Source organism: Musca autumnalis, unplaced genomic scaffold, assembly GCF_047663935.1.
Source record: "Musca autumnalis isolate F117 unplaced genomic scaffold, ASM4766393v1 scaffold_5, whole genome shotgun sequence".
Taxonomy (NCBI): Eukaryota; Metazoa; Arthropoda; class Insecta; order Diptera; family Muscidae; genus Musca; species Musca autumnalis.
In genome coordinates, this window is record NW_027412088.1 from 193304191 (window position 1) to 193328428 (window position 24238).

Sequence of the window (24238 nt, forward strand, 5' to 3'; positions counted from 1 at the left end):
AAAGTGTTTCAATTTGCACAGGCTGAGGGTATATATCTGTCGGCAAAGCCGACTGATACTTTTTTACTTGTTTTATTTTCATATATATATATATATAAAATTCTAAAATTGTATCACCACCGGCGTATGATTCATAAAAATTATTTTATTTATGGTACCCCCTAGCGTATGACTAGTATTAATTCACCTTATTTCAGTAGCACTTTTAATGATTGACTTCTAACTTTTATAATTTTTCATCGATTTCATTCATCCAAAGATCATTGTAATTTTGACTTTGTAAAATTCAAAATCCTATAATGGAGGAACAAATACATTAAGAGTAATATTGAATTTTGGCCTACAAAACGACATCTAGTTATTGAAGTCAAAATCTGGAAAGTCGACTTTCACCGTAGATGTATGGTCTCATACTTGCTCAGCACAATCCCAAGAATCAGAAACGAGACCCGCTCCTTAAGATGTTAAAATCGCCCCAAACTAATGCGTCGACATCTAATATTATAGGTGACGGCTTCACTCGGTCCATTGCGTTCATGTTGTTGTTGTTGTAGCAGCATAGGTTTAATGTTGGGTTGGCAGCGCTTGGCCGAAACACTGTGGTTTAGGGTCAATTCGGTACGAGAGAACCCGCTGCCGTGGGATTGATTAATTGCGTTCATTGGTCCATTGTGTTCATCCTGTAAGAAATTATGGTGTGGTAAGATTATGATGAGGTTTATAAAGTAAGGTTGGTCATTGCACGTTGGTTTAGAGGTGAAGTGGAGTGGATTACTAAATTGTAGACGTATAGTTCATTGATTGCTTTGCTGAAAGTAGACAGAAGAGAACAATTTTAATAGTTAAGGACCTTTTCCATCTCAGACTAAGTGCTTGGCAAAGTTGGGTAGGATAATGGGATCTACTTTAGATAGGAAGGCCAGAGTATCTATTTCATATCTTGGAACACTGTACTCAAAACAACACAAACGAAGAAAAGGAGTATTGTTAAAGCATGCCTGATCTGAAAGCAAAATAAATTTATAAAAATATACCTTTGTATATTGGAGCAACCATATATTTTGTGTCATTGTGGTGTTTGCCCAAAAACCACCCAAATGTATGTACAAAATTATTTTTCCATCTTTATTAATTTTTTGGTCTGTTAACCATGCCGACTGATACTAGTGCTACTTTTGTGTTTATAAAGCGTATCTGGCGTGAGCTTCAAACGCTTAAGACTGACATATGTATATTCATATATCATATTAATTTGTTCTTCAAGCTTCTTGGCGTTCAAAGAGACTACAGTGTTAAAACATATAATTAGTTTATTAATTACTTAATTTCGATTCTTTACTTATGGATTTAGTTTGAAGTTAATATTTAATTCGATATTAACTTCAAACAAAATTAAATAACAATAGTAAGTTATAAATAGAAATAAATTAAGATATCATAATTATAATAATAATTTGGTGTTATACGAATGGTTGAAATAACAATCATTTAAGAACAATTAAGAAGAGATAAACACACATTGAGAATTTTTAACTAACTTTGGGGGTCTTATATTAATTAAAATAAGAAGGAAACTTATAACGATTTCATTTATTTATTTTTGTTAATCTTACTTTGTCTTCCTTCTGCTAAATTTACCAAAAAAAAAAAAACAAAAAACAAAATAAATAAATGCATAGATAAAATAAAAAATGCAATTTTTCAATATCATTGAATGAAATTGAGTTTGGTGTATTGAAACATGCAATTTAGTTAATTCGTTTTAGTTTCAGCTTTCAAGGATTTATGAAACACATTTATCAGCTGGCAATAGCTTACGACTTTAGAACCCAATTGTTTGTTTATTTTATTTTTTTATTATACGATAATGATTAATGATACATTTTTTACAAATTTTGTATTTAATTTAAAGGGCGAGGATCATAAATATTTTTTTATTTTTTTTTTATATTTTTTGCTATTATCTCTTTCAAATCGAGCTAAGCAACCATTACAAATATTTTAATTGGTATATGAACTATAAAAAGCTTTAACAACCATAAAATATTGTTGTATATTATAATGTTGCTTAGTTAAATGAAATTGTTTCGGGGTGAAATATTTGTGGGAGTCGTTCCAGATAATCGTTATTAAATTTTATTTCATTTTATTTTATTTTATTTTATTTTATTTTATTTTATTTTATTTTATTTTATTTTATTTTATTTTATTTTATTTTATTTTATTTTATTTTATTTTATTTTATTTTATTTTATTTTATTTTATTTTATTTTATTTTATTTTATTTTATTTTATTTTATTTTATTTTATTTTATTTTATTTTATTTTATTTTATTAATGAATAAAAATCTGATTTGTTTTAAAAACGCTGGTTATTAAAGTATTTTGGCAAATATTGTTTTTTTAATGATTTTAATTTTTTAAATATGTTCCCTAAAATATTTATTTTAAAAAATTATTTCTTCAGAAATAGGTCAACTGAAAGACTACCTAGCAAAAAAATCCCATTAAAAATAATTAATTTATATTGTATTTGTTGCATAAAATTCTGGATCAACCGGTATTTATAACCACATTGAGACTTTCTCTAAAATAATAGAATTCCATTCCACTTACCAACGAAAATGGAGAAAATATCACCAAAAGACACCAAATATTTATTTAAAAATAATGACCTGCTGTTTGTTTAATGTTCGTTTTATGATGTCACAAAAATGGTACCTACACTAACACCACCACCACTCATCTCCTTATGGAACATAATTCTTCTTCAATATTTAACATTTTCTAATAATAATATTTATTGAGAATATTTTATCGAATAAATCTAACCTGTCAGGTACGAGTATTGCAATTTTGAAAGTAATTTATGCGAGAAAATTTGAATTTATGCTAATTTAGGTAGTTTTCAGGTAAGCACTCTGATTCCATGAAGTAACTTCTTCTTCGATGTGAGTTAATAAAATAAAAACGTGTATTTCAATACATTTTTGAAAGTAATAAATATTGAATTGAATTTGATCTATATGCAGCTGTGGTGAATTATGATTGCAACAAATGACATAAGACAAGACACAAAGATGGAATTGGTTGCACAGAAAACAAATGTTTAGAATTGGTTTCAGGGATTGATAGGGAAGCATTCCCATCTGCATGCAATCATTTTTTGATGGCCTTAGGGAATAAATTTCTTAAAAAACTCCACGCCTTGAAGGCCTTAGGGAATAAATTTCTTAAAAAACTCCACGCCTTGAAGGCCTTAGGGAATAAATTTCTTAAAAAACTCCACGCCTTGAAGGCCTTAGGGAATAAATTTCTTAAAAAACTCCACGCCTTGATGACCTTAGGAAAAAATATTCTTTAAAAACTCCACGCCTTGATGGCCTTAGGAAAAAATATTCTTTAGAAACTCCACGCCTTTATGGTCTTAGGACAAAATATTCTTTAAAAACTCCACTCCTCGAAAAAATATTCTTTAAAAACTCCACGCCTTGATGGCCTTAGGAAAAATATTCTTTAAAAACTCCACGCGTGGATGGCCTTAAGAAAAAATATTCTGTTGAAAACTCCACGTCTTAAAAAATATTTTTTAAAAACTCCACGTCTTAAAAAAATGATTTTTAAAAACTCCACGCCTTAAAATAAAATTTTTTAAAAACTCCACGCCTTCAAAAAATATTTTTTAAAAACTCCACGCCTTCAAAAAATGTTTTTTAAAAACTCCACGCCTTCAAAAAATATTTTTTTTTAAATTCCACGCCTTAAAAAAATATTTTTTAAAAACTCCACGCCTTAAAAAAATAATTTTTAAAAACTCCACGCCTTAAAAAAATAATTTTTAAAAACTCCACGCCTTAAAAAAATAATTTTTAAAAACTCTACGCATTAAAAATATATTTTTTAAAAACTCCACGCCTTAAAAAGATATTTTTTTAAAAACTTCACGCCTTAAAAATATTTTTTAAAAACTCCACGCCTTAAAAAAATATTTTTTAAAAACTCCACGCCTTAAAAAAATATTTTTTAAAAACTCCACGCCTTAAAAAAATATTTTTTAAAAACTCCACGCCTTAAAAAAATATTTTTTAAAAACTCCACGCCTTCAAAAAATGTTTTTTAAAAACTCCACGCCTTCAAAAAATATTTTTTTTTTAAAAACTCCACGCCTTAAAAAAATAATTTTTAAAAACTCCACGCCTTAAAAAAATAATTTTTAAAAGCTCCACGCCTTAAAAAAATATTTTTTAAAAACTCCACGCCTTAAAAAAACATTTTTTAAAAACTCCACGCCTTAAAAAAATATTTTTTAAAAACTCCACGCCTTAAAAAAATTTTTTTAAAAACTCCACGCCTTAAAAAAATAATTTTTAAAAACTCTACGCATTAAAAATATATGTTTTAAAAACTCCACGCCTTAAAAAGATATTTTTTTAAAAACTTCACGCCTTAAAAATATTTTTTAAAAACTCCACGCCTTAAAAAAATATTTTTTAAAAACTCCACGCCTTAAAAAAATATTTTTTAAAAACTCCACGCCTTAAAAAAATATTTTTTAAAAACTCCACGCCTTCAAAAAATGTTTTTTAAAAACTCCACGCCTTCAAAAAATATTTTTTTTTAAAAACTCCACCTTAAAAAAATAATTTTTAAAAACTCCACGCCTTAAAAAAATAATTTTTAAAAGCTCCACGCCTTAAAAAAATATTTTTTAAAAACTCCACGCCTTAAAAAAACATTTTTTAAAAACTCCACGCCTTAAAAAAATATTTTTTAAAAACTCCACGCCTTACAAAAATTTGTTTAAAAACTCCACGCCTTAGAAACAAATTGTTTAAAAACTCCACGCCTTAAAAAAATTTTTTTAAAAACTCCACGCCTTAAAAAAATATTTTTTAAAAACTCCACGCCTTAAAAAAATTTTTTTAAAAACTCCACGCCTTAAAAAGATATTTTTTTAAAAACTTCACGCCTTAAAAATATTTTTTAAAAACTCCACGCCTTAAAAAAATATTTTTTAAAAACTCCACGCCTTAAAAAAAAATTTTTAAAAACTCCACGCCTTAAAAAAAATATTTTTTAAAAACTCCACGCCTTAAAAAAATTTTTTTAAAAACTCCACGCCTTAAAAAAATATTTCTTAAAAACTCCACGCCTTAAAAAAATTTTTTTAAAAACTCCACGCCTTAAAAAAATATTTCTTAAAAACTCCAAGCCTTAGAAACAAATTGTTTAAAAACTCCAAGCCTTAAAAAAATTTTTTTAAAAACTCCACGCCTTAAAAAAATTTTTTTAAAAACTCCACGCCTTAAAAAAATATTTTTTAAAAACTCCACGCCTTAAAAAAATTTTTTTAAAAACTCCACGCCTTAAAAAAATATTTTTTAAAAACTCCACGCCTTAAAAAAATTTTTTTAAAAACTCCACGCCTTAAAAAAATATTTCTGAAAAACTCCACGCCTTAAAAAAAAATTTTTTTAAAAACTCCACGCCTTAAAAAAATGTTTTTTAAAAACTCCACGCCTTAAAAAAAAATTTTTTAAAACTCCACGCCTTAAAAAAAAATTTTTTTAAAAACTCCACGCCTTAAAAAAATATTTTTTAAAAACTCCACGCCTTAAAAAAAAAATTTTAAAAACTCCACGCCTTAAAAAAAATATTTTTTAAAAACTCCACGCCTTAAAAAAATTTTTTTAAAAACTCCACGCCTTAAAAAAAATATTTTTTAAAAACTCCACGCCTTAAACAAATTTTTTTAAAAACTCCACGCCTTAAAAAAATATTTCTTAAAAACTCCACGCCTTAAAAAAATATTTTTTAAAAACTCCACGCCTTAAAAAAATATTTTTTAAAAACTGCACGCCTTAAAAAAATATTTTTTAAAAACTCCACGCCTAAAAAAAAATTTTTAAAAACTCCACGCCTTAAAAAAATATTTTTTAAAAACTCCACGCCTTAAAAAAAATTTTTTAAAAACTCCACGCCTTAAAAAAATATTTTTTAAAAACTCGACGCCTTAAAAAAAAATTTTAAAAACTCCACGCCTTAAAAAAATATTTTTTAAAAACTCCACACCTTAGAATAATGTTTTTAAAAAACTCAACACCTTAAAAAAATATTTTTTAAAAACTCCACGCCTTATAAAAATATTTTTTTAAAACTCCACGCCTTAAAAAAAATATTTTTTTAAAAACTCCACGCCTTAAAAAAATATTTTTTAAAAACTCCACGCCTTAAAAAAATATTTTTTAAAAACTCCACGCCTTAAAAAAATATTTTTTAAAAACTCCACGCCTTAAAAAATATTTTTTAAAAACTCCACGCCTTAAAAAAATATTTTTTAAAAACTCCACGCCTTAAAAAAATATTTTTTAAAAACTCCACGCCTTAAAAAAATATTTTTTAAAAACTCCACGCCTTAAAAAAATATTTTTTAACAACTCCACGAGTTAAAAAAATATTTTTCAAAAACTCCACGCCTTGAAAAAATATTTTTTAAAAACTCCACGCCTTAAAAAAATATTTTTTAAAAACTCCACGCCTTAAAAAATATTATTTAAAAACTCCACGCCTTAAAAAATATTATTTAAAAACTCCAAGCCTTGAAAAAATATTTTTTAAAAACTCCACGCCTTAAAAAAATATTTTTTAAAAACTCCACGCCTTAAAAAAATATTTTTTAAAAACTCCACGCCTTAAAAAAATATTATTTAAAAACTCCACGCCTTGATTGCCTTAGGAAAAAATATTCTTTAAAATCTCCACGCCTTTATGGCCTGAGAAAACACATTCTTTAAAAACTCCACGCCTTGATGGCCTTAGAAAAATATTCTTTAAAATCTCCTCGCCTTGATGGCCTTAGGAAAAATATTCTGTTGAAAACTCCACGCCTTGATGGCCTTAGGAAAAATATTCTTTAAAAACTCAACCCATGAAAATATTCTTTAAAAATTCCACGAAAAAAATTCTTTAAAATCTGTCTGTTGATCTGTTGATGTCCTTAATAATTAAAATATTCTTTCTAAAATCCTTCTTAAAAAATTGTTGTTGTAATTGTTAATTGTGAGGTATTTAAAAAGAAAGGGTATATTTTATTGCCAATTGTTTATTTAAAGACCACAAAATATTTGATATTTTTTAATTTCAATTCAAATGTTAAATAAATGCCAATGATATTTAGTACGCGTATTCAACAACATTCCACATTCCAAACACAATTTAGGGCTTGCTAGAAAAATGTAGCTTTGATTGCTGGGATCCCAAAGGGAAGGGAGAGAAAGACAAGTCTCAAAACATTCATTTGCTTTGAAAGCAAAAGGCACACAATAAATGTCTCCTTTTCATTGATAGAATGTCAAAAAATCAACGTGAATTGAATTAAATAAAATCCCGAAACACTCAACCCACCACCTAAACATTAAAAAAAAGCCAAATGTAAACTGAATTTTGCCAAACAAAGGTACTGAAACTTTATTTAAATTTTAATAAATTAACAATTTGTTATGCATTATTTTTTCTTGCTTGTCAATGGCAAAAACAATAACTTGCAAAAAGAAAAAAAAAACAAGCAAAACCCCTATTGCCATTGCTGCCTTTAAAAACAAAAGACTTAAGCAACAAACCTTTTGTTGGTTTTATGATAACTTTGAAAAATACAAAAAATCAACTATTTTTTTGGCGGACTTGCATACAAAAGAAGAATATTGAATTTTAATTTTCCTATTGTTGTTCTTTTTTTCGATTCTGATTGAATGAAAAAACTGTAGTAAATTTTCTATTGAAAACGCTTATATTGTTCTAGATGATAAGCTCTTTTTTTTCTTATTAACTGTGAAAAACACGCACCCCCAGCAGCAGCAGCGGCAGCATTGTTGGCGACATGCTAAACAAAACGGAAAGGCCCAAAAGTTATACACTTCGGCACCACCACCACCTGTTACCAATAGTTGGATGCGTACATTATTCTAGGCAATTGTTGTCTGTTGTTACAACAAAAAAAAAAATAGTTTTTTTTTTGTTGTAACTGTTGTCGAACAAAACGCATTGTCCATGATTTTCCATGACGAGAAAAACTAATAGAATTGCCTACATAAAATGTTGCCATTGCACAATTTTTTTCTGTTTCGTTAATAAAATTCAATTACAAAGCAAGTGAATTGGCAAAAACAACAACACTAACTACAGTTACTACTGTTGGTTGTTGTTATTGGTTTTACAAAGGCTAGACAATTACGGCGAATATTTTGCTTGTTTTGTTGCTATTTGCTTTAGATCAGTAAATGAATGACAATCGAAGGCATTCCAATATTTTTTGCAGTGCGCAGAGAATCTTCTACAACAACATAACTCCAAATCACAACAAAGTGCAGTAAAATAACATTCACCACAATAAAATCTAGGTATGAAATGATATTGTTGTTTGAGCGATTTCATCATGAAGAAAAATTTACTTATTAAGGCTAAGAAAATTTTTTTCTAGTTTAGTGAATTTATAAATACAACACTGCAACTTAATTTTTTAAATTATTTCCTTTTTATTTTATTTGTTTATTTTCCGAAGGTCATCGAAGCGTGGAGTTTTTAACAGAATATTTTTTCCTAAAGCCATCAAGGCGTGGAGTTTTAAAAGAATATTTTTTCCTAAGGTCCATCAAGGCGTAGCGTTTTAAAAGAATATTTTTTCCTAAGGCCATCAAGTCGTGGAGTTTTTTAAAGAATATTTTTCCTAAGGCTCAACAAGGCATGGAGTTTTTTAAAGAATATTATCCCAAGGCCATCAAGGTGTGGAGTTTTCCACAGAATATTTTTTCCTAAGGCCATCAAGGCGTGGAGTTTTCAAATGAATATTTTTTCCTAAGACCAGCAAAGGGTGTAGTTTTTAAAGAATATTTTTCCTAAGGACAACAAGGCGTGGGCTTTTTAACAGAATATTTTTCCTAAGGCCAACAAGGCGTGGGCTTTTTAACAGAACATTTTTCCTAAGGCCAACAAGGCGTGAGCTTTTTAACAGAATATTTATACCCTCAGCCTTTAGGCTAAAGAGGGTATTTACACTTTGATACGACCAAAAATGTGCCTCATCGAAATAATGGTTTTAGACCCCAAGTATGTTTGTACGATATCCGTTTCAGACAATTTTGAGTAGATCTAGCAATGTCCGTCCGTCTGTCTGTCTGTCTCTCTGTCTGTCCGTCTGTCTGGCTGGCTGGTGCGCACGATAACTCTCGAACGGATCAATCGATTCGGTTCAAATTTTGGGTATCGAAATTTTTTGTCCAGATTCGATTTAAGTTCGAAGATGGGCCATATAGGTCCACTCCTTCAGGTACCTCCCCCACAAATGTTCAAAAATTGTCGCAAAACTTATGAGCACGATAACTCTTGTAGGGAATAACCGATTTGGTCCATACTTTGCACATCGTGTAATTTCTACCAAACTTAGATGAGGTTCCAATATGGACTCAATCGGTCCACTTCTTCGGGTACCTCCCACACAAAATTTCGGAAAAGTTCAGTTTAGGACCTGGTCTCGAATCGCTTTGATTTTTGTTTACTCAAGATGTATTCGCTGTCTTCTATACGACGCTGTAAGCTTCATTAGGGGCAAGTCCATACTTCCTCAGAAAATAGCCTGAAAGTTACAAAAAACCCTATGACGCCGTGTGTAGTGGTTGGAGCGCATGATAACTCTCGAACGGACCTGCCGATTCGGTCCAAAATTTGGCTTTCGTAATATTTTGTCCAAACTTAGTTCAAGTTCAAAGATGGATTATATCGGTCCACTCCTTCCGGTACCTCCCCCACAAAAATTCGAAAATGTTCGGAAAATTTGTGCGTGCGATAACTCTTGAAGGAAGTAACCGATTTGGTCCATACATTGCACATTATGAAATTTCTACCAGACTTATATGGGGTTCCAATATGGACTCAATCGGTAAACTCCTTCGAGTACCTCCCACACAAAATTTCGGAAAAGTTCAGTTTAGGACCTGCTCTCGAATCGCCTTCGTTTTTATACCCTCAGCCTTTAGGCTAAAGAGGGTATTTACACTTTGATACGACCAAAAATGTGCCTCATCGAAATAATGGTTTTAGACCCCAAGTATGTTTGTACGATATCCGTTTCAGACAATTTTGAGTAGATCTAGCAATGTCCGTCCGTCTGTCTGTCTGTCTGTCTGTCTGGCAGGCTGGTGCGCACGATAACTCTCGAACAGATTAATAGATTCGGTTCAAATTTTGGGTATCGAAATATTTTGTCCAGATTCGATTTAAGTTCGAAGATGGGCCATATAGGTCCACTCCTTCAGGTACCTCCCCCACAAAAGTTCGAAAATGTTCGGAAAATTTGTGCGCACGATAACTCTCGAAGGGAATAACCGATTTGGTCCATACTTTGCACATCGTGTAATTTCTACCAAACTTAGATGAGGTTCCAATATGGACTCAATTGGTCTACTCCTTCGGGTACCTTCCACACAAAATTTCGGAAAAGTTCAGTTTAGGACCTGGTCTCGAATCGCTCTGATTTTTGTTTACGCAAGTTGTGTTCGCTGTCCTCTATACGACGCTGTAAGTTTCATTAGGGGCAAGTCCATACTTCCTGCGAAAATAGCCTGAAAGTCACAAAAACCCTATAACACCGTGTGTAGTGGTTGGAACGCAAGATAACTCTCGAACGGATCTGCCGATTCCGTCCAAAATTTGGCTTTCGTAATATTTTGTCCAAACTTAGTTCAAGTTCAAAGATGGATTATATCGGTCCACTCCTTCCGGTACCTCACCCACAAAAGTTCGAAAATGTTCGGAAAATTTGTGCGTACGATAACTTTTGAAGGGAGCAACCGATTTGGTCCATACTTTGCACATTATGAAATGTCTACCAGAATTATATAAGGTTCCAATATGGACTCAATCGGTAAACTCCTTCGAGTACTTCCCACACAAAATTTCGGAAAAGTTCAGTTTAGGACCTGCTCTTGAATCGCCTTGGTTTTTGTTGTAACATCTTGTATTCACTGTCCCCTATACGAAGGTACAAGCTTCCTCAGGGCAAGTCCATACTTCCTGAGAAAATAGCCTGTCCATACTTCTTGAGAAAACAGCCCGAAGGGTGTAAAAACCCCCTATGGCACCCCCATGATCTATGTCGGTCCATTCCTTTAAGTACCTTTTCCGCAAAATTTTTGAACTTTAATCCTAATCAACATTTTTGTCGGTTCATACAACCAAAATTTTGAAACCCCCTAAAAAGTGTTTCAATTTTCACAGGCTGAGGGTATATCTCTGTCGGCAAAGCCGACTGATACTTTTTTACTTGTTGTTATAACATTTTGTATTCACTGTCCCCTATACGAAGGTACAAGTTTCCTCAGGGGCAAGTCCATACTTCCTGAAAAATAGCCTGAAAGTTGAAAAACAAACCCTATGACACCATGTTTTTGGGTGGAAGCGCAAGATAATTCTCGAACGGAAATGCCGATTCCGGCCAAAATTTGGCCTTCGTAATATTGTTTCCAAACTTAGTTTAAGTTCGTAGATAAGCCATATCGGTCCACTCCTTCAGGTAATTACCCCACAAAAGTTCAAAAATATTCGGAAAAATTGTGCGCACGATAACTCTTGATGGGAGTGACCGATTTGGTCCATACTTTACACATTCTCATAATATCTACCAGATATAGATCAGGTTCGAATATGGAATATGGAGTGGACAAATATCCACTCCATCTCGTACCTCCCACACAAAATTTTGGATAAGTTCACTTTAAGACCTGCTATTAAATCACTTTGATTTTTGTTGAAGCAACTTACATCCGCTGCCTCAATTACGATGGTAAAAGTTGTTTCAGGGGCAAGTAAATACTTCTTGAGAAAACAGTCCGAAGGGTGTTAAGACCCCCTATGGCACCCCCATGATCTATGTTGGTCCATTCCTTTAAGTACCTTTTCCGCAAAATTTTTGAACTTTAATCCTAATCAACATTTTTGTCGGTTCATACAACCAAAATTTTGAAACATCCTAAATACATAAGTTTTTTTTGTGTGAAAAAGTGTTTCAATTTGCACAGGCTGAGGGTATATCTCTGTCGGCAAAGCCGACTGATACTTTTTAACTTGTTTTTCCTAAGGCCATCAATTTCAATTCAATTCAATTTCAATTCAATTCAAATGTTCTTTATTTTCAAATAACGTTATAAATTTATAATTAAATATGTATTTAATAATTTGACTTATAAAGAATATATCAGCATGGTTTATATTTAAACCGTGAGCTGGAACGTTGAGTTTTTATTTAAATTTAATTTATTTGATCTTAATAGTTAAATTCGGCTATTAGCATATTTCTATAACTTAGGGCCTCTTTTAAAAATTTGTATAAGTTCGACCAAGAAAAATCTTCACCACCATTTAGTATGCTAATAATATCATTAATTGTTAAATAGTTGGAATTGAAGTATTTAGTTCGTATGTGTCTCAAAATTGGACAGCGGCCAATAAAATGGATTAAGGTTTCCGCCTTACCTAAATTACATAATGAACATCTTTGGGTATTTGCACTTCTATATTTGTTGTAATTTAGCCACAGCAGGTCTCCCCTAGCTTTGAGTATAAGCGTAATTTGATCTTGGGTTAATGCATCGTTGCAATATAAGGGACCAATGTTATGATCAAGGAGTTTGTATATTCTGTGTTCGCTTTCCTGTGATTGTTGCACGTATGAGTCAAAAGTTTTTGCTTTTAATATCATGATTAGATTATATCCTGCCTCCGTCCATCGTTTCTTATCTGTTTTTACATTCAAAATGTTTATGTTATTTTCACTAAGTCGCGACATAAAATCTTTAAACCAGGCTAAGTTTTTGTTTGCCAGTTTCTCGGCGAGTATGTGGGGTAAACGTTGATTATCTAAGTCAAATAAGACCTTAGCCAGATATTTTATATGAAGAGAGTACGTGTAAATAAAACCAGGTTCGTATCCTGTTTCCAGAGCTAATACGTAATTTGGTGTTGATTCTGGGAGTTTTAAGATTCTTTTTATGAAGTATCTATACAGTTTTTCAACCTCATTAAAATATGCGTTTCCCCAAACTTGCGCCCCATAGCTGTGTATGGAACGACATACAGCTAGAAACCTTTTCCATTTTGCGGTTAGGTGTACTATAGGTTTGGATATAAAACACTTCCACGTTGAATTTATTGCCATTTTAGTTGCTTCTTCCTTTTTGTGCATATGTTTTGTGAAAGATAATGTAGGCGTTAAAAGCATTCCAAGGTATTTATATTCATTCACTACCCTTATTGATTCACCTTTATACGTCCATCTTTCTGTTCCAGATAGTCTACCCCCTTTTCGAAACACCATTATCTCTGACTTTATGTGGTTTACTTCCATTCCCCATTTATGACAATAAATAGAAGGGGGACAAATGAGTCGTCTTTGGAAATAAAAAGCTTCAATTTGAACTTCACAAATGCAAAATTGCAATCTTGGATGTATAAATAGGAGCTCCAAATGGCGAAAATTGTCTAGCAACAACAACAACATCTAATATGCCTGATGATGTTAGCCTAACCAGCTAACGAAACGATCGTCGCATAGTGGTTGATGTGTGTGTGTAGGACTTCGCTAGATATCAATTTTTCAATGTAATCTCCTTAGGTCATAAAAAGCTCGATTAATTAAATTAAATAAATTTCGAGGTTATTAATCATACGCTGCAGGATCTGGGACTGTCAGCCATTAACACAATGTCATCCGCATACATTAAAAGTCGGATATTCGTTTCTTCTACATACAATCCACCATCAAGGTTGTCGTGCAACTCATTTAGATAGATTGCAAACAATAAAGGTGACAGCAAACACCCTTGCTTTACACCAGTGTACGTTTTAAAATATTCAGATAATTCATTGCCAGACCATACTGCTGACTTCGTGTCTTGATACATTTTTTCAACAAATCGAACTATTTTTGATGATAAACCAATCTCGTGAAGTTTGTAGACTAAGAGATCTCTTGGTACCCTATCGAAAGCAGCCTTGAAATCCACGAAGAAGGCATAGACTTTCTTAGTTTCATTATTTTTTATATTTACTATTGCAGCAAGGTTAAAAAGGTTGTCTACAGTAGAATAACCCTTACGAAAACCCGCCTGATATTCGTTCAGTACTTGGTATCTATTTATCCAATCCGATATTCTATTGTTTACCATTCCGACCATCAATTTAGCAATGCAATTCATAAGGGAAATACCTCTATAGTTATTTACATCTGTTATATCGCCTTTTTTTGTGGATTGGTAATATTATAGATGACGAAATAATTCATAATCGTCTCTCCCATTCAAAATATCAGTATACACATCGCAGAGTGATTTTAAGAATTCATCAGTGGCGTTAATGAAAAACTCATAGGGTATTCGATCCTCTCCTGGTGCTTTATTGGCTTTCACACCCTTCAATTGCTTCTTTAATTCTGCTATTGTAAATTCTCTATCTAAGAGATAATCAGAAAAATCGTCAGGAGCATAATAAATCGGTTCCGTACTGCAGGTGGGGTTAAGGAGACGTTCAAAGTATTGACATAGCTCTTCTACGGGGATGCTACAAGTGTTCTCGTTATCCACTTGTCGAATCTCTTTTGCCAGCGACCACCAGGTTTTACTATCTGAAACACTATCCAACCTTTGTCCCAATTTTTCATAATACTCAGACTTTTTGCGTTTACATAAACCAGCATATTGTTTCTTTTGTTCGATATATAAAAGCCTGTCGGTTGTTCTCCCTGATTTTCTAAATTTATTCAACTTTTTCATCGCTTTCTTTCTAACATTTAAGCATTGAATATCGAACCATTTACTTTTAAACTGGGGTATTTTCGCATTTTGGCTAGTCGGGTACGACTCTTGAATTATTTTGGAATAATCATTTAGTAGTGGTATACATGAGAATCTGTGGAGGTTTCTATTTAAGGCATTTTGGTACACAAGTTTATTCCTTTCTTTTCATTTTAGTTTGGGACTATTACTGGTTTTCTTCGCGATTTTTTTATGTGAGAGTGGAGGCCTTTAAGGCGTGGAGTTTTTGAAGAATATTTTTCCTAAGGCCATCAAGGCGTGGAGTTTCTAAAGAATATTTTTCCTAAGGCCATCAAGGCGTGGAGTTTTTAAAGAATATTTTTTCCTAAGGCCATCAAGGCGTGGAGTTTTTGAAAAATATTTTTTCCTAAGGCCATCAAGGCGTGGAGTTTTTAAAGAATATTTTTTCCTAAGACCATCAAGGCGTAAAGTTTTAACAAGTAAAAAAGTATCAGTCGGCTTTGCCGACAGAGATATACCCTCAGCCTGTGCAAATTGAAACACTTTTTTCACAAAAAAAAAAAATATGTATTTAGGGGGTTTCAAAATTTTGGTCGTATGAACCGACAAAAATGTTGATTAAGATTAAAGTTCAAAAAATTTGCGGAAAAGGTACTTAAAGGAATGAATCGACATAGACCATGGGGGTGCCATAGGGGGTTTTTGCACCCTTCAGGCTGTTCTCTCAAGAAGTATGGACTTGCCCCTGGAACAACTTGTACCATCGTAATTGAGCCAGCGAATGTAAGTTGCTTCAACAAAAATCAAAGTGATTCAATAGCAGGTCTTAAAGTGAACATATCCAAAATTTTGTGTGGGAGGTACGAGATGGAGTGGACAAATATAGTCCATATTCGAACCTGATCTATATCTGGTAGATATTATGAGAATGTGTAAAGTATGGACCAAATCGGTCACACCCATCAAGAGTTATCGTGCGCACAATTTTTCTGAATATTTTTTAACATTTGTGGGGTAAGTACCTGAAGGAGTGTACCGATATTGATTATCTACGAACTGAAACTAAGTTTAGAAACAATATTACGAAGGCCAAATTTTGGACGGAATCGGCATATCCGTTCGAGAATTATCTTGCGCTTCCACCCATAAACTAGGCTATTTTTTCAGGAAGTATGGACTTGCCCCTGAGGAAACTTGTACCTTCGTATAGGGGACAGTGAATACAAGATGTTACAACAAAAACCAAGGCGATTCGAGAGCAGGTCCTAAACTAAACATTTCCGAAATTTTGTGTGGGAGGTACTCCAAGTAGTTTACCGATTGAGTCCATATTGGAACCTCATCTAAGTCTGGTAGAAACTTCATAATGTGCAAAGTATGGACCAGATCGGTTACTCCCTTCAAAAGTTATCGTACGCACAAATTTTCCGAACATTTTCGAACTTTTGTGGGGAGGTACCGGAAGGAGTGGAACGATATAATCCATCTTCGAACTTGAACTAAGTTTGGACAAATTATTAACAAAGCCAAATTTTGGACCGAATTGGCAGATCCGTTCGAGAGTTATCTTGCGCTCCAACCACTACACACGGTGTCATAGGGTTTTTTGTATCTTTCAGGCTATTTTCTCAGGAAGTATGCACTTGCCCCTAATGAAACTTACAGCGTCGTATAGAGGACAACGAATACAACTTGCGTAAACAAAAATCAAAGCGATTCGAGACCAGGTCCTAAACTGAACTTTTCCGAAATTTTGTGTGGGAGGTACCCAATCTTTGCATAGTTCATACACCAATTAATATTTGTAATGGTCGACTGGAAATAGAGAATAAATAATAATAATAACAATAATAATAATAAATTTTAAACATAATCCTCGCCCTTAAAATTAAATATAAAAAATTTTAAACATTCATCATAAATCATTATACGATACAGAAAAATTAACAAACTGTTGGGTTCTAAACTCAATATCTTTTACTCAAAGATAAATGTGTTCCATAAATCCTTGAAAGCTAAAACTAAAAAAAAAATAACTAAATTGCATATTTCAATATACCAAGCTCAATTTCATTCATTGATATTGAAAACTTTCATTATTATTTTTTTTCACAATTCTTATCTTTTTTTGCTTAGTCAATTTCTGAGAAGAAAGGCAAAGTAAGATTAACAAAAAAAAAAAAAATAAAAAAAAAATAAACACGTTATATACTTCATTCATTTTTAATTATTATTAGAGTCCAAAATAACTTTTGAAAATCTCAATATTTATTTATCTGTTCTTAATAGTCTTTAAATGGTTTTTTATTTCCACCTTCTATATAACACAAAAAGAGATATATTCATTTATTAATTTTATATATATACATATTTATACATACATATTTAATGAATTCCATATTAACTTCAAACTAATTCTATAAATAAAGATTTAATAAAGTAATTAATAAACTAATTATATGTTTTAGCTCCGCAGATGGTTTCTTTGCTCATATGTACATGCTAAAAGAACAAATTAATATGAAATACACTCAAACTTTTCTATTAAGTCTAATTTTCTGTAACGAATTAATTGAAAAATTGAAAATATAAGTTCTCACATAAAATATTCTCTTCATTCTTCATTTCTCTATAACGTATTAACTTTTCGTCTCTAGCAGTTATGTTGTAGATAATGTTAACTGTATGTATGTAACAGTGATAACTTTTTTACAACCTCATAGACTTCTCTAGACTCTGTTCAAATGTTGATCAGATTTTCCTTAGTAGACTTCAAGAGGAAGGAAAAGAATCTTACCATGACAATTTGTTACACCTGCTCCAGAAGCCTATCAGACAATCCCAAGAAATCTAACAGAATTATTCAACAAGTCTTTGGATTCTTCTAGGAGTCTATAAAATTTTTTTAAATGTCTACCAGACTTCTTGTATAAAGACTAAAAAAATCCCCTAAAAGTCTGTTAGAAAAAGTCTATGAAATCACCTTCTAGAAGTCCATCAAATTTCCTCTAAACGTCAATCAAACCTCAAGTCCATCAAACTTCTTCAAGAAGTCCATCAAACTTCCTCTAGCAGCCCATTAGACTATCAAACTTCTTCTGAAAGTCAATAAAACTTCCTCTGAAAGTCCATCAGACTTTGTCGAGAAGTTCATAATCCCTCCTCTAAAATTCCATTAGACTTCATCTGGAAGTTCATCAGACTTCCTTGGAAGCCCACCAGACTTCATCGGGAAATTCATCAGACTTCTTAGAAAAATCCATCAGAATTTCAGAATTCTATCATACTTCCATAATTAATTAGATATGCTACAGAAGTCTACCAGACTTCCTCTAGAAGTCCATCAGACTTCATCAGACTTTCTCTAGAAGTCCATCAGACTTCTTCTAGGAGTCCATCAGACTTCCTCTAAAAGTCCATCAGACTTTCTCTAGAAGTCCATCAGACTTCTTCTATAGGTCCATCAAACTTCATCTTGAACTCCATCAAACTTCTTCTGGAAATCCATCAGACTTCCTCTAAAAGCCCATCAGACTTCTTCTAGAAGTCCATCAAGCTTCATCTTGATGTCTATCAAACTTCTTCAAGAAGTTCCCGCAGAAGTCCATTAAACTGCCTCTGTATGTTCATCATACATCCTCTCGATGTCGATCAGACTTCCTCTCGAAGTCCACCAGATTTCCTCTAGAAATCCATGAAACTTCTGATCCATCAAACCTCTTCTAGAAGTCCATCAATTTTCATCTAAAGGTCAACCAGACTTCCATCAAACTTCTTTAAGATGTCCATCAAACTTCCTCTAGAAGTGCCTCTAGCAGTCCATTAGACTTCCTATAAATGTCAATCAGACATCCTCCAAAAGTTCAGAAGTTAATCAGATTTCCCACAGAAGTTCAACAAACTTCCAATTGAAGGACATCAGATTTCGTCTATCAGACTTCCTCTAAAAAAACCATCGGACTTTTTCTAGAAGTCCCTCAGACTTCCTCTTGAAGTCCATCAGACTTCCTCTAAAAGTCCATCAGTTTTCTTCTAGAAGTCCCTCAGGCTTCCTCTAGAAGTCCCTCAGGCTCCCTCTAGAAGTCCATCTGACTTCTTCTAGAAATCCATCAGACTTCTTCTAGAAGTCCATCAGACTTCCTCTAGAAGTCCATCAGACTTCCTCTAAAAGTCCATCAGACTTCCTCTAGAAGTCCATCAGACTTCCTCTAGAAGTCCATTAGACTTCCTCTAGAAGTCCATTAGACTTCCTCTAGAAGTCCATTAGACTTCCTCTAGAAGTCCATTAGACTTCCTCTAAAAGTCCATCAGACTTCCCCTAAAAGTCCATCAGACTTCCTCAAGAAGTCCATCAGACTTCCTCTAAAAGTCCATCAGACTTCCTCTAGAAGTCCATTAGACTTCCTCTAGAAGTCCATTAGACTTCCTCTAGAAGTCCATTAGACTTCCTCTAAAAGTCCATCAGACTTCCCCTAAAAGTCCATCAGACTTCCTCAAGAAGTCCATCAGACTTCCTCTAAAAGTCCATCAGACTTCTTCTAGAAGTACATCAGACTTCCTCTAGAAGTCATCAGATTTTCTCTAGAAGTCCATCAGACTTCCTCTAGAAGTCCATCAGACATCCTCTAAAAGTCCATCAGACTTCCTCTAAAAGTCCATCAGACTTCCTCTAAAATCCATCAGACTTCCTCTAGAAGTCCATCAGACTTCCTCTAAAAGTCCATCAGACTTCCTCTAGAAGTCCATCAGACTTCATCTAAAAGTCCATCAGACTTCTTCTAGAAGTCCATCAGACTTCCTCTAGAAGTCCATCAGACTTGCTCTAAAAGTCCATCAGACTTCCGGTAAAAGCCCATCAGACTTCCTCTAAAAGTCCATCAGACTTCCTCTAGAAGTATATCAGACTTCCACTAAAAGTCTATCAATTTTCCTCTAGAAGACCATGAGACTTCTAATCCATCAAATTTCTTCTGAAAGTTCATCAGACTTACTCTAGAAGTCCATCAGACTTTTCTAGATGTCTCTCAGACGTCCTAAAGAAGTCCCTAAGACTTCCTTTGGAAGTTCTTCAGACTCTAGTGGAAGATCAATTATTCTAGAAGTCCATCAGATTTCCTCTAGAAGTCCATCAGACATTTCTCGAAGTCTCTCAGACGTCCTCTAGAAGTCCACCAGACTCTGATGTAAGATCAATTGATCTTATCGTAGAAGATCAGATGTTCTTCTAATAAAAAATCGGTTGGTGTTCTCTTAGAATGTCAGTTGGTCTTCTAATAGAAGATCAGTTGATATTCTTATGCTTAGAAGATCTATTAAATTTCTTATTGGAGATCAGTTGATCTTCTTTTAGGAGATCAGATCCTCTTGACTTCCCCAACAAGGATATCAGTCTTTCTGTGAAAGTCTACAAGATTTCTTTTAATTACCTAACACATGAGGAAGTCGGATGAACATTGTGTAAAAATTTGAAAGTATCAGACGTTCTTCGAACTGAACAGATAGTCCAAATGCACTTCATGTGGGGGTCTGATAGCTCGCTGTAGAAAATCTGATATCATGGAAGAAATGTGTTAGAAATGTCTTCTGTGTGGCATGTTCTGGAATTATTAAATACGAAATTAATTATGAATTGCAATTTGAAAGACTTGTTTTAAATACATATGTATATCAACAGCACTATATTCCTCACTTCCTTTCCAAAGCTATACTCAAAAAGTCGCCGTAGATATCTCTCGAATATTTTCCTTTCAAAGAGGCATATCATTACAATAACCACCATACTACTGAGCATATTGATGATCACCTGTCATTGCTCCTTTTGAACATCTTTAAATATGTACAATTTCATTGAAGAAGAGCACATGTGGCCGCTGTCAGTTTGGTTGTAGCTGGTCTTATAAAAAAAGTCGAATTGAGCAACATGTTGCTGGAGTTCAAATAACACCACCAAATATATTTATTTCGATTTACAAAGAGCTAAACCAGCTGGCAGGAATGGAAATGTTGCTAAGTTGAATCCCAAAAAGAAGCACAAATTACTTTTGTATAAATCTAAATACGTTCAGATCGATATAATGGGCAGACGATAGAGTGTTAAACCATGGGTGAACTGTAGGTCTCTTGCCTGCATGCCCAGATGTCTATCAGACGAACAGATTTTCTGCTTAACAGAATTCACTTGAAATGGATGGAACTTCATAGCACATATTGTTAAGATGCATTCATATACATGTATGTATGTGTGTCGCTATGTATGCATGTAGGTATGAATGACATGACATGTAACCATCATATTAGCAAAAATTTAATTTCGCCTTCGGTTCGTTTTGTCAGTTGTAATGGAACATTTTCTGCTGTTGCTGCTAGAGTAGAATAACTCAGCGATGTGCGACGTTTTTTTGTTTTTCGAATTACATTTGATTTCCTTAAAATTGAAGATTAGATTAAATTTGTTGTTCAATGGTTAACCCCACCAAGTGGTGGTGGGTATCATCCGAAGAAGAGAGGCTGTACGAAATATGGTTTGTTTGTTTTTCGAAATTAATGTAGAATGTGGTTTATAGTCTTCAACAAGTTGCTCAATTACAATTGAGGTCATGAATGTTAAAGATATTAAATTGTTTTTTCGTTGTTGTTATGAAGATTTCCTTTGTGTGTTCACCGATGGTTAATATTGGTCATTTGTCATAGAGAGGAGGAAATAAGGTTAGCCACAATTGAACTTGGTTTAATTTGTTTTGATATTTGATAATTAAGTAATTAAAAAAATATATGAGATTATATACCAACTATTCTTGTCTGTTTGAGTAACAGTATTGCCAATTGATTGTTATTATTTCAAGGTTAATGTTGATCGTCTATAAGTAGATCACCAGGTCATTTATGAGAAGAACGCGAGATCTTCTATGATAAAGTTGACTGATCTTCTATGAGAAGATCAACTGATCTTCCATTAGAATGTCAACTGATTTTCTATAAGAAGATCAACTGATCTTCTATGAGATGATCAACAGATCTTTTATAAGAAGATATTATTAACGAATATCCACTGATACAAATAAATGATTGACTGATCTTCTATAAGAAGATCCAATTTCCATGGAAAGATCGATTGACATTCTTTAAGAATATCAAGCGATCTCCTATTAGATAGTTGATCTTCTATATGAAGATAGACAAATCTTATAAAAGAAGACAAAATGATTGTCAATGAGAAGTTCAACTGATCTAGTTTAAAATATCAACTGATCTTCTGTGAGAAGATCAGCCGATCTTCTATGAGAACATCAACTGAACTTCTATGAAAAGATAGACTGATCATCTATTGAAATATTGATTGATCTAATTTACGAATATTAACAGTTCTTCCACAAGAAAATTAATTAATCTTCTATACGAATGCCAACTGATCTTCTATTGGAAGATCATCTTCTATGAGAAGATGAACTAATCTATGAGAATATCAACTAATTCTTTTATGAAAAAACGAACTAATCTTCTATAAGAGGATCTTCCCAGAGAAAATAAACTGATCTTCTGTAAGAAGACATACAGACATTCCATGAGAAGATCATCCAATTTTCTATGATAAGATCGACTGATCTTAAATTGGAAGTTCAACGGATCTTCCATGAAAAGATCTTCCTTGAGAAGATCGGCTGATCTTCTATGAGAAGACGAACTGATATCCTATGAGAACAATTAAAGATCTTCTATTTAATGATCAACTGGTATTCTATAAGAAGACTTTTTATCTTCGTACAGATGATCACCTGATCTTCCCATAGAAGATCAGATGATCTTCTCTTAGAAGATCAGGTGATCTTCTCATAGAAAATCAGGTGACCTTCTCATAGAAGATCAGGTGACCTTCTCATAGAAGATCAGGTGATCTTCTCATAGAAGATCAGGTGAACTTCTCACAGAATATCAGGTAATCTTCTCATAGAAGATCAGGTGATCTTCTCAAAGAAGATCAGGCGATCTTCTCATAGAAGATCAGCTGATCTTCTCATAGAAGATAAGGTGATCTTCTTATAGAAGATCAGGTGATCTTCTCATAGAAGATCAGGTGAACTTCTCACAGAAGATCAGGTGATCTTCTCATAGAAAATCAGGTGACCTTCTCATAGAAGATCAGGTGACCTTCTCATAGAAGATCAGGTGATCTTTTCATAAAAGATCAGGTGATCTTCTCAATGATCTTCTCTCATAGAAGGTCGGGTGATCTTCTCACAGAAGATCGGGTGATCTTCCCCTAGAAATCAGGAGATCTTTTCATAGAAGATCGGGTGATCTTCTCATAGAAGATCAGGCGATCTTCTTATAGAAGTTGAGGTGATCTCCTCATATAAGATCAGGTGACCTTCTTATAGAAGATCAGGCGATCTTCTCATAGAAGATCAGGTGATCTTCTCATAGGAGATCAGGCGATCTTCTCATAGAAGATCAGGTGATCTTCTCATAGAAAACCAGGTGATCTTCTCATAGAAGAAGAGAAGATCATCTGATCTTCTATGAGAAGATCGCCTGATCTCCTATGAGAAGATCACCTGATCACCGGGTGATCTTCTCACAGAAGATCGGGTGATCTTCTCACAGAAGATCGGGTGATCTTCTCATAGAAATCAGGAGATCTTTTCATAGAAGATCGGGTGATCTTCTCATAGAAGATCAGGCGATCTTCTTATAGAAGTTGAGGTGATCTCCTCATATAAGATCAGGTGACCTTCTTATAGAAGATCAGGCGATCTTCTCATAGAAGATCAGGTGATCTTCTCATAGGAGATCAGGCGATCTTCTCATAGAAGATCACCTGATCTTCTCATAGAGGGTCAGGTGATCTTCTCATCAGGTTCTCCATAGAAGATCAGGTGAACTTCTTATAGAAGTTCAGTTGATCTTCTTATGGAAGTTCAGGTGATCTTCTCATAGAAGTTCAGGTGATCTTCTAACAGATGATCAGGTGATCTTCTTACAGAATTCAGGTGATTTTCTTATAGAAGTTCAGGCGATCTTCTAATAGAAGATCAGGTGATCTTATCATAGAAGAACAGTTAAACTTTTTATAGAAGATCAGTTGATCTTCTTATAGAAGATCAGTTGATCTTCTTATAGAAGATCAGTTGATCTTCTTATAGAAGATCAGTTGATCTTCTTATAGAAGATCAGTTGATCTTCTTATAGAAGATCAGTTGATCTTCTTATAGTAGATCAGTTGATCTTCTTATAGAAGATCAGTTTACCTTCTTATAGAAGATCCGTTGACCTTCTTATAGAAGATCAGGTGAGCTTCTTATAGAAGATCAGGTGATATTCTTACAGAAGTTCAGGTGGTCTTCTTACAAAAATTCTGGTGATCTTCTTATAGAAGTTTATGCGATCTTCTCATAGAAGATTAGATGATCTTATAATAGAAG